The 12,018-nt window shown below is 43.0% G+C and overlaps 1 pseudogene; it reads left to right on the top strand.

The window, feature by feature from the left end:
* The first annotated feature begins 3,021 nt into the window (after positions 1–3,021).
* On the top strand, positions 3,022–11,689 carry LOC141421552 (large ribosomal subunit protein eL34-like; annotated as a pseudogene).
* The last annotated feature ends 329 nt before the right edge of the window (positions 11,690–12,018 follow it).

Here is a 12,018-nt window from a genome sequence, read left to right as displayed (position 1 = left end):
TGTGGCTGACTCAGCTCTGAGTTGGCCCTCTTTCCCTCCCTCTGCCCTCCCCTCTAACCTCCCCAACATATCCCCCCCCACCCCCCCCACCCCCCCCCCGCTTCTGCTAGATAGGGCTCTAGATAGGGCTCGCATAGTATGTACCCAGGCTTAGTTTATGTTTGCTCTTTTACTGTCTTAGCTGTTTCTCTCTAGAAAACCCCAAACTTTATGAGAACTGGTGGTATGCTTGATTTCCCTGCTTCTGTTCTCTTACAATTGATGTTTTCAGCCAAAATGTAAAATATGACTTTGAGACTGGTTATTGCCATCTATGGGAATGTTTTTAAATTCTGCGTTTGCCATTTAAAAGTGTCAGTTGTCCTTCCTAGCCTTGACTTATCTACAGATTTGCCCATAAAATTTATTGGCAGTTAAAAAAACAACTGTAATGACCAACCTCTGAACCATACCTTTCGCTTCACCTTCTTGACTACTCCCTTCAGCAGCCTCACCTCTCAGGTGCACAAATATGCTGAGCCCCTCCCCACCACCACCGCCTTGAACTTGCTCCTCTTTCTGCTTGGAATTCTCTTCTTTCAGGCTGTTTACGTGGATAGCTCTTTGTTAGACTTTAAAACTCTGCTAAAAGGGCGATTCTCAAAGATGGTGTCCTTGACCCTGATCATAGCACATACCCCAAAGCTGTGATTGCACTCCTGTATATGCACTGTATTATCAGTTTGCATTTTTCTTGTCCATTTCCCTAATTACAATGATGTGTGCAGGAGGGCAGGGAGAGTGTTCCTTTTCTTTACTGCGATATCCCCACCACCTAGTCCAGGGTCTGACACCTGGCAGGTGACTCATTTCCCCTATTTGTGTATTAACTAAAGGCTATGACCTGTCATCCACGCAAGGGCATTGCTGCACCAATTCCCTCTCTCTTCTGCATCATTTCCCTCTTTACTCAGTCATTCCCACCAGCAGACGAAAATGCTGTAATTTTTCCTGTCTTACAACCAAACCAAACAAACAAACCTCTCTTGGCCTACAACCTCTTTCAGCTGACACCCTACGTATTTTATTTATTGTTTGTCTCTTCCACAAAAGAGGCAGCTCAACAAGAAAAGTGTTTATGCCTGTTTTGTGTATGGCTATATTCCTCTCCTCAAAAGTACCTGGCACAGAGCAAATACTCAATAAGAGTCTGTTGAGTGAATTTTGTGGAACAAATGCATGAAACAGCAAACTCTTTTTTGAATTATCAGAGGAAAACATCAGTCTGTATCTTGAGCGATATCTAAATAACTTATAAGATCAATATTCAACCAAAAAACAATATACATATGACAGCTCTGTAGCAATATGTGGTGGTATTTAACTGTGTGAGTATACGGGGAGAAATTCTTTTCCATTTTCTGGAGTTGCCTTTTAAATTTTTATTTATTTTAATTTTCTTAGTGGTACTGGGATTTGAACTCAGGGCCTCACACTTGCTAAGCAGGCGCTCTACCACTTGAGCCACTCCACCAACCCTGGAGCTGCCTTTTAATGTGGAAAGCTCAACAGGGTGGTGGTTGGACAGAGAAAAGAAACCCCCATAGCCTCCTTTGTATTTAGATAACAGCCTTGCCTTAGAGATGAGGCCCACAAGTAGTGTCTTTTCCCAAACCTGGTGTCCTTCCATCTAATGGTCTAGGACATAATCTTCCACCTAGATTATCAGCTCACAGTAAAGGAAAAGTTCTTATGCTTACTTAGATCCTAAACACCAGGAATTAGTTTCTGAAAAGTGTCATGCAATAACAATGCTGGCCAGGAGATGGCGACTTGATTCTCTCTCCAGGAGGACTACACTCTAGGCAGCACAGAAGCACAGAGAGAGGTTGGGACCTAGCCCAGTCAGCCAGGAGCCTCTAGGGAGGAGAGCACAGAAAACAGGGCCTTGCTTCAGAATGCCTCATTCTTGTTGGCCGGCCCCATGAGTAAAGCTGTCCTTATGAAAAAGATCTGTGTTTAAGGTTTTGGATGGTTGGCGGATCCACAGTCAGGATATTTATCTCAAATTCAAGGAGTCTGAAAATCTAGGATAGCTCCTTGGCAATGTAGTACTGACAGACCTTTTTTTTCAACTTTCCCTAGGCTTAAGCAACAGCCAAGCAGAAAATTTTCTCCAGGATGGAGACCCAACCTAGTCAACCTTCTACCACAAGAATTATTACCTGGACTTTGGGGTCCACAAAGCACTGTAGCTGTGTGTAAACACTGTGTTCAAGGGTTGGAAGTTGGCAATGGACTGATAGGTCCTTACACTTCCTGGAGAGAAAGCCATTGTTTCATCTGTTTTTGTAGGACTCCATGACATGGAAAAGGTTAAGAAATAACTTTATAGGTCGAGGGTGTAGCTTGGTGGTAGAGCACTTGGCTAGCATAGCCAAAGCTCTGGCTTCAATCCCAAGAAAATCTACTGGAGCCTTTTCCCCCAGAGGATTCATTGATTCTTTGTCCCAGACACTGCCCTGAAATACTTCAGCTCTCCACTTTTCATTAACAAGTGGTTTTTATGGACCAGTCAGAAGGCAGAAAATATCATCAGTTATTTGAACAGAGAGGATAATAGAAGCTATATCAACTAAGAATGAAGTTGTTTACAGGGAACTAAAAAGGCCCACAAGGACACTAAGGTATGACAGTATCAAACTGCAAGCAGCAGCCACCACCCCTAGGGTGGGGCATGGGAAGGGGTAGAAATATTAAAACCTAAAAATCTGATGCTGAGTCTGTGAGGAGGAGATGCTGCTTGGCTAGGCTGGGGTCTGTGAGCTGTAGAGGGGCCTGTGGGGACCTGATGTCTCCTGGAAAGGGAGCATGGTGATGGTGGTTCTCCAAGTGGTGGGAAAACGGCAAACCTCACTAAACTGCCACAGGAAAGCGCCATCACTGCCAGGGTGAGGAAGTGAGACTAGGGTGGTACTGTAGGACGGAAACCCCACAGGAAGTAGACAGGAAGGAATGAATGAGTCCTTTCTCCCCTAGACTGCTGTTTCTTCTTTCGACTCTCATTGAAGGAGTCCAACATGGAGCCAGCAGTCAAATCAGAAATATGTTTGGCAGAGTCCCAGCACCAGCATCAAAGTCAAGTAAAGAGGGGTGGGCTTGGAGCAAACAGACAATAAGGTAAGAGGTCTCCCAAAACGTTTTGTTTACTGTAATGTTTGTAGGGATTTGAGCTCTTGATCAGGCAGTCTCTGGAGGTGTAGCTGGTGGATTTTTACCCATTTGGAATTCCCAATGATAGGCAGTAGCAACCACCTGCCTCCATGGGCTTGTAGCAATAGAGCAATGGTGAACCTTATCAAAGTCAAGATGGTCTTCTAATTAGGAAGGGAGCAATGGAGAGCTCTCTCTCTCTCTCTCTGTGGCACTGGGGTTTGAATTCAGGGCCTCAGTCTTGCTAGACAGGCACTCCTACCACTTAAGCCACTCCACCAGCCCAATGGAGACCTCTTGACCCTATAGCCCTACGGTGGCTTTGGGGGGCTGGTGGCCTATTTATATAGCTGGTCTTACCTTTCTAGCAAAATCTTCTGGGATTCTGACTCATGAGTCACAGCCCACTCTTTTCCTGGGCACCAGTAAATCTCCCAGTATTAGAAATGTGAATGTTTTCCATGCTGGACAAACATGACTCATGGAGCAAAATCAAAAGGCAAAATTAGTTTGGTTTCCCACTGTCTTTTTTGCATCTATTCAAAGAAGTGAGTTTATCTTCTGCTTCAGATGAAATTTAGAGCAGGTTTAATGACTTTCTGGTCACACTTGGTAATACCAACAATCTTCAAAGCACACAGCGTACATTTAGAAATTAAACTATTAAGTCCTTGCTATGGTTTGAATATGCTTTGAGAGTGTCCCCCCCAAATTCCTGTATTGGAGCTTGGCCCTCAGTGTGGTGATGTTGATGGTGGGATCTTTAAGAGGGTGACTAGTGGGAGGTTACAAGACTGACCCTTCTCTGCATTCTGACTTCGGTCTCCCATGTGAGTGAGCTCTCCCTCTTCCATGTGCTCCTACCATGATACTAACTACCATGATGTGATGTAGCTAAGGGAGCCCTTACCAGAGCCAGCACTATGCTGTTTGGACTTTGGTTTCTAAAACTGTGAACTAAATAAACATTTTTTGTTTGTAAATCATCCAGCCTCAGGTATTTTGTTATAGTAATGGAAAATGGACTAATATAGTTTCATAACTTCTCATTTTAAAATTGAAGTTTCTTTTCCACCTCTTAGCTCAGAACTCTTGAAAGGCAGAGAGAAAAGAGCTTGGAAGAAGGGGTACATGGTCAACTGCTAATATTTCTCCTCCTTTCCCCATTGACTACCCATAAGTTCTGACTTTTTCAGAGTTGACATTCCAGAAATGAGAAGAGGTAAGTGGATTAGAGACATTCTTACTTATTGGCCCTGGAATGGCCATTTAACAGTGCTTTCCTTGTCTTGGTAGATGTAGAAAGCCAGCTCTCACAGGTTCTTGTGGTGGTCTTCCCTCTCTTCCTCAGAGTTTGCCTCTCAGGACAAATATTCTCTCTTCCAGCTACCCACTCATTCTTTCCTCAGCCTCTGTGAATCCAGCAATTCCTCGACTTCTCTCTAAGAAGGTTTGTCTGTCTCTTCATGCAGCCATCTTGGGCAGATCTAAGACTCTTGATCCTTTCTCAGGTATGGCCCCCATCTGGCCACATACTCACAGACCCTCTTTCAGGACAAATTTGGGGGGCATGAGCTGTCCTAGCTGCTCCCCGTGGCCTCCCTGTTACTCAAAGACTATACTCAAAGGCATAGTCTATTACTCACTCTTTGGATTTTCTAGGTGGGAAACTGACACCTGTGCGCTGTGATTCCTGAGCTACAAAGGACGCATATTAAGCTCTCACAGTGGACAAACTTTTGATGACAGCCCTGTTGTCCCTTCCCTCTCCCACAGTGCACCAAAAATTTTATCCAGATATTTACTATATTTATCTCCTAACTCTTAGCCATTCGTTATCATGAATGAAAAGTCCAGGGGTCATAAAACTAGTGTCTTCCAGTGCTTGCTTCCAAATGGTGCTTTACCAGCTCATTTTGGAGTATGATCTCTGTTGTCTTCAGACTTCAGCAGAATTTCTACTTAACATCTTGTTACATGTGCACATTGAGTTAAAAACATAAAGAAAATGAGTTGCTTTATTCTAAAAGCAACAATATTCTGAAAGTTTCAAACATGAGTACAATGGCCAGAATGGGACTTTTTAGGCCCCATCAGGTCTGTTCAGATAAAGAAGAAATGCCATAAAATTTCCTGCAGGGCCTTGGAATCAACTCTCAGTAGAAATCACCAATCTGTTTCTAATCCCTGTAGAAGGATGGAAAACTGGAATTGCTTTGGAGGACTATCCTTCACCTGTCTGGTTTCCCATGGGGATTAAATGATATGCTGTACACACATTTTTATAATTGTGTAAACTAGAAAGCACAATGCACAGATACGTATGGAACTATCATGACTATGGCTATTTTAAGGTGGTGGTAATTATCTAGAGTTCCTCTGTTTATGGTGTTGGGTTTGAACCCAAGGCCTTGAACCTGGTAAACACGTGCTGTACCACCGAGCTATAGCCCCAGCCTGGTTACATGTAGAAAGTCTAATGACAGCTCTAAGTAGGTATTTACAGTTCAAAGAGGAAATTTTGCTCCTGAAAAGTAGATCAAAAGCAAACAGCCAGGCTGTGTGATAAGAATTTCTGAGAAGATAGCACGCCTAGAGTGCATGTTAGCCTCACGGGAGCTGACTGTGTAGAGGGACACCTGGCCCACTCCAAGGTCACATGCATGTCATCCCAGCTGCCTTCTTTTCTTCTTGCTGGAGGCTGGGCTCTGGCACAGGGAGTACATTCTCTGAGGGCAGGCTGAGAATGCCCCAGAGAAACCCTTAGTAATGGGCTTGGGTGCAAGGGTCCCCAAGAACCATTCTGAGGTGTGCTCCAGAGAGTTTTAAAGACGATCTCACCCCCCATGGAAGCTTATTCACTAACACCTTTATTGGCTTGCCTCTGTCAAAAGACAAAATTATGCTGGCCACCGGTGGCTCACGCCTGTAATCCTAGCTACTCAGGAGGCAGAGATCAGGAGGATCATGGTTCAAAGTCAGCCCAGGCAAATAGTTCATGAGACTCTATCTCAAAAATACCCATCACAAAAATGGGTATTTTTGTGAGTGGCTCAAAATGTAGGCCCTGAGTTCAATCCCCCGTACTGAAAAAAAAAAAAAAAAAGACAGAATTGTAATAGAGATCACGATTGGCTTTCTTTGCAATTGTAGAATCAGCCCAATGCTTCATCCTATAAAATAAAATAAGTGTGCCAAAAAATGAGCTAAGTAGAAGAGGTAAATTATATATAGAGAGAAGGCGGGAAGAAAACAGAAAAAGAAAAAGAGCAGAGAGTAGACTGGTCGTTTCAAAGTTACTTGCCTTGTAAGTTGGGGACAGGGAGGTGGACCAACAGAAAAATAGCTCACTGGTTAATAGTTAAAAGCAGGAGGAACTTTGTTATTATGCTGATTAAAAGTGGTCCTGTTTGGGAAATTGGCTTCTCTCTCTCTCTCTCTCTCTCTCTCTCTCTCTCTCTCTCTCTCTCCCTGTGTCTCTGTCTCTCTCTCTCTCTCTCCTGATTTTTCTGGAAGGCCAGATAACAATTTGGTTTTGGTTTGGCGATGTGTGACTTTGGTTTGATTTTAATTTTTAGCCTGATCTGTTGGGGGCTGAGTGCAGGGTTAAGTCCAAAATGGACTCCTCTAGTGTTTATTAAACATTAATTTCCTTCCCTGCCTCACTTTCCCCATTTTCTCACAGAGCTTTTTGGAATCACTGACCAAGCCAACTACTCTAGCCTTTTGTCACAGAACCTGCTTTAAAGGGGCAGAAATCAAGCTAAGGCAGACAAGTCTCAGGCAGGCTAAGGAGAGCCTTCTTCGGCAGGAAAATGTAAGTCATACCGACTGCAATGGAGGCTTTCTGTGAATCCAGCTACCGGGTGATGGCAGACATTGCTAATAACTTCCATTATTGTCAGCTTTCTTGGTGCTCAGCATGGTCCTACACACTGTCCCCAACACCTCCTTCAGAAGTGGGTGCAGTTAATGATCCCTTGTATTTTAGATGAGGAAACTGAGGGATTGAGACTTGCCAAGTGCTGGAGCTGGGATTTGACCTTGGTAATGTAGTTCTAGAACCCACACTGTCTACTGCTCACTGTACCTTTTAAACTATTGACAGCCGAGCAAGTGAAGAGCAAGGAAGCCTGGCTTCGCTGGTTTTGAGAGGCTCCTTAGGGATTGCTGAGAGGCAGGTGGGGAAGGGAGACCAGGGTAGACTTGAGAGTTAGAAACCTGAGTTCAAAACTGCATTCCACCCCCACTTACTAAGCCAGGGACCTTGGACAGATCATGTTTCCTCTGACCTTTAGTTTAAACCCCATGTTTAACACCAACACCGAGTGGTGGCAAGATAGCAAAAAAAGAAAAAAAAAAAGAAAAGAAAAAAGAAAAAAAAAGCATCATGGAGTTTTGGTGAGGTTCAGATGAAGTGAAGCTCATTGAGCACTGGGCAAACTCTAAACGTGGTGGATGATTTGGATGTGATGGTGCCTGCCACAGGCTCCCGACTCCCTCTTTGGCAAAATACCATCTCTTTTGGCCCATCTCCCAGGACTCAGGCATCTCCCCTGCTGCTTCCTTGAAAGAGTTAGTATGCTGCAGGTTTGCCTGGTGTAGGTATATAGCATGATATTGGAACTTTGGAATTTGCATTCCAGGCCTGCTATTTGTACTTTTGGAAAAACAAAACAAAACCTTGGGCAGGTCATTTAATCTCTTTAGACTTCAGTTTTCCCATCTGTAAAATGGGAGCAATAAGATAGGACTGTGGAAAGAGTTAGAACAATGGGTATAAAGTGTTTAGTAGTAACCATGTGTTAGTGCTCAAAATATGGCAGCTCAGTCATTACTATTGATTTTATGAGAGAAAAGTATAAGCCCCATCCAGACAGAAAAAGAGAGAGTGGATTTGACTGATTTTACATGCCAGATTTAAGAAGAGACTTATTAGCTGTCTCCATCTACTCCAGAGGAAGCGAGAAGGCTTTGAGCTGTCATTGCCTTCCTGCAAATTCCACTCATCCTACCAGAGAAAGGGATAAAGATGGTTGGAAGAGAGAACAAGACCAGCTGGACGAAGCCTGGCAGCCAGGTATGGACTCTGAAAGAAGCAGGACAGGGCCAGAAGCACGGGCCAGGAGGGAAAGAAGCAGAGAATTGGGAAAAAGAAGGCTGCCACAGACTCTGAACTGGAGCAGGGAACCTGCTCGGTTGACTGCTTCCTCGGGCCGCCCCAGGGGCTCAAGGGGGAGAGCCTGCTGGGTCTCCCTGACTGAGAACCAGCCAGTGCTTGGGAGGGCTTAGCTGCCTAGTGGAAACTCAGCACTTGTTAACTTGTCAGTGCATAAAAGAAGGGAGAGGCCTGACGTTTTCCCAACCCTGGAAAGTGAGAGACTTCTTTACTTTCAGAGCCACATCCTGAATGACAGGGGTCAGTGTCTGCAAGCGAGCCGTGTGGGCGCAAGGCATCTAATTATTTCCTGGATAACCTGTTATCTATTACCCATCAGGCTGCTTGCCAGAATATGCTAATGTCTCCAGAGTTCCTGGTCTGGATTCTGAGTTGCATTTTTTTTTTTTTTTTAAAGGGCCAGCAGCAAGAAGGCAATCCCTGCTCTCTGTGTCACTCTCCTCTGGGAGACTTGGCTTTATCAGAATCTTCTGGAAAACTTCTGAGAAAGATACTTTTCTGGGCTCTTGTCATTTGCTTGGAGAACAAAGAAACTCTTGAAATTATTTGGTTTGGAGAAAGGAGGGGAGGGAGGGTGTCCGAGTTCTGCAGGCGTGTTCTTCTGTGGAACAGGGTCAGAACCTGGTCATCGCCCAGCGTAACTCCTATCACCAAGCATCAGCTCACACCCTTAGCCAGTGCATTTGTACAAAGACACAGTGATGTCACTGATGGGAGGAGTACACAAATATAGGGCGTCATTCTTTTTCTAAATACCAAGGTAGCATGTGGTCATTGTTTAAAAAATAGAGATTCCAGAATAGCCAAAAGATAAAAAATAGAAAAGAAAAAAAAAAAAAAAAAACCAAACAAACCCAAAAAACATTTCTGAGTTCATTTCTCAGAGATAATCACTGTTCACATTTTGGTGTTTTTCTACTTTTTTTCTTATGCTAATTTATACCTATCTATGAAAATAGGGATTTTGATTAAAAATACAATGGTGCCCTTTGATTTTTTGAAGGCATATGGGAGGTGGAGTGTCCTTTAGCATTGGTGTTTGAGATCTGTGCTCTGAAATTCTCAGAGGGTGAGTTTCTCAAGGCTCAGAGCGGGCAGGATCTAATAAATCCAGGAGATTTGGTTTTAAGCATATATTTTCATTTCTGTGCATATGAGAAGGATGGTTAGGTGGAGCTGCAGGAATACAGAAAGAGTGGATGTAAAGTCTAGTGATCAAAAAGCAAGCAGGCAGCCAGAGGATCGGCCTCCCACGACAAACATCTAAAAACTAGACACCGTGTGAACGACTATTTTGTACATTTCAGACATTCACTGAAAGGGTATAAATGAGGTGATTCCTAGATTGCCCCAACTTTCTGCCTAGATGCAAATTCCATGCCAGAGCCCAGGAACAGAAAAGCAAGCAGAACACAGCAGTCTTGCTGAGTCGAGGAGACAGAGGCCAGGAGAGGCTGAGGTGGTTGGAATTTTCCAGGCAGAATATACAGGAGGAGGGAACTCCGCCCTCTAGAAACCTTTGCAGGAGTATCTGGTTGAACGCTATCCCATGTGTGCACAGGATCCTGGGGTAACAACAAGCATGGGGGTGCTATAAGCTGAACACTGCCAGAAGCGTATATACATTTGGAGGCTTTTTTGTTAGTTTGTTTTTGGTTTTAGCTCTATTCAGTTACAGTAAGGATTCACTGAACACCTGGGACACTTATTCAGTAGAGATACCAGAGAAGTTGGGACCTAGCAGTGATACTTACCAAAAAGTGAAGGTTACCCTAGACTTGCCCTAATAAAGCTTGAAAATAAGGCCCAGTTCTTCCGGGATGGTGTCTGGAGACTCTCAGAATGGTTCAGCATTTGACATACCATCATAGGCTTGCCTACAATAGAGCATCTTAACAAAACTAGGCTGTCACAAATCCTTGGCAATAGAATTGTTCACCTTTATACCAAGAAGGGGAAGAAGCCCAGGCTGACTTTGTGAGACCTAAAGTCCTTATGAGATTGTCTGAAACTAACAAACCTGTCAGCAGGGCCTCTGGTGGATCCTTGCATGCTAAATGTTTCTGTGATGGACCAAGGGGGTTTTCCTTATCAAGAAGCAGAAAATCACTGTGAAAGTGTTGAAGGCAAAGCACAGAGTCTGAAAGCTAAAAAAAAAATGAAGCTTTTTGTTTTTGTTGTTGTCATTGTTTTCTTCCACACTTGAGGTCTATAAGAAATCTCTGACACCTCAAGGAGGAAAAAAAAGTTTTTTGGAACTGCAAAAGGCTTTTTGAGTAATAAAATATCAAAAGGCTTAAAAAAAAGCAAAGAGAAGAGGGCTTAAAAGGATCATAACAATCCATATGAAACTTAAATGCCCACAGAAACAAAGTCACCCCTGCACTTCCTGCACTTTTCTGCAGGAAGAAAAGAGTCAGACCCTCAGCAGTATAGCATCTATAATGTCCAGGACTCATTAAAAGCTTTTTTGATATACATGAAAGCAGGAGAAAAGACACGAGAGAGGTGATGCAATTAGCAGGCTTGACAATGGCCATGGTAAACATCCTCAAGGACTTAAAGGAGAACATAGACACAATGAAGAAATAGAAACTATGAAAAAGAAGCCAAATGGAACTTTCAGACTGAAGAACCTTCTGAAATGACAAATTGCACCCTGCAACAAACTTGAAGACAAAGAAACAGAAATGAAGCAAAGAAAAAAGAAAAAAATTTCTTTCCTTCTCTCTTTTTTGTTTTCAGTGTTGGAGATCGAACCCAGGTTGTTGCACATGCTAGGCAAGTATTCTACCACTAAGCTGCATCTCAGAACAAAAGAATTCAGTGTTCTATGGGACATCAGAATGTGTGACAATACATGTACTGAGAGTGCAAGAACAAGACAGGTTAAAAAGTTCTTGAAGAAAGTCTGTCTGGCTGACAGACTTTCCAATTTCAACAATACACTGAAGAAATTTAACCTTTTCCAAGCAGGGAGAGTATAAGGAAAACCATATCAATGCAATCAAATTGCTGAAAACCAAGACATAGAGAAAGTCTTTAAAACAGTTAGAGAAAAAGACACGTGTTGCAAATCAGAGGTTCCTGGGTCAGGGATTAACAGCAAATGGAACAAGAGGACTTTTGAGGGGTAGTGAAAGTATTCTGTATGTTGATGGTGTTGTGGTTTGTGTGTGTGTGTTTGGATTTTTAGAGATCATTAGTTTTATAGCAACATATTCAATTTTCATCCAACCCATTCATAATTCTGTCTCCCATGAACATATTTACTCATTTGCCCAATGGTTTCAGAACTTCTATATCCACATGAATATATTATACATTGTATTTATAATATATATCTATATCTATCTATCTATCTATCTATCTATCTATCTATCTATATATAAACTTCTTTGTAGGCTAAATATATTGGTATTTATCATCAATATTAGAAGTTAAAAATGAGAACTTTTTGCAATATTTGTTTATTTTTTGCAGTACTGGGGTTTGAACTCAGGGCCTATAACTTGAGCCTCTGCACCTCTTTTTGTGATAGGTTTTTGCAAGATAGGGTCTCACAAACTATTTGCCCGGGCTGACTTTGAACTGAGATCCTCCTGATCTCTGCCTCCTGAGTTGCTAGGATTACAGGCATGAGCCAC

The sequence above is a fragment of the Castor canadensis genome, chromosome 3 (genome assembly GCF_047511655.1).
Source record: "Castor canadensis chromosome 3, mCasCan1.hap1v2, whole genome shotgun sequence".
NCBI classification, from domain to species: domain Eukaryota; kingdom Metazoa; phylum Chordata; class Mammalia; order Rodentia; family Castoridae; genus Castor; species Castor canadensis.
This window is presented reverse-complemented; position numbering and strand designations above follow the sequence as displayed.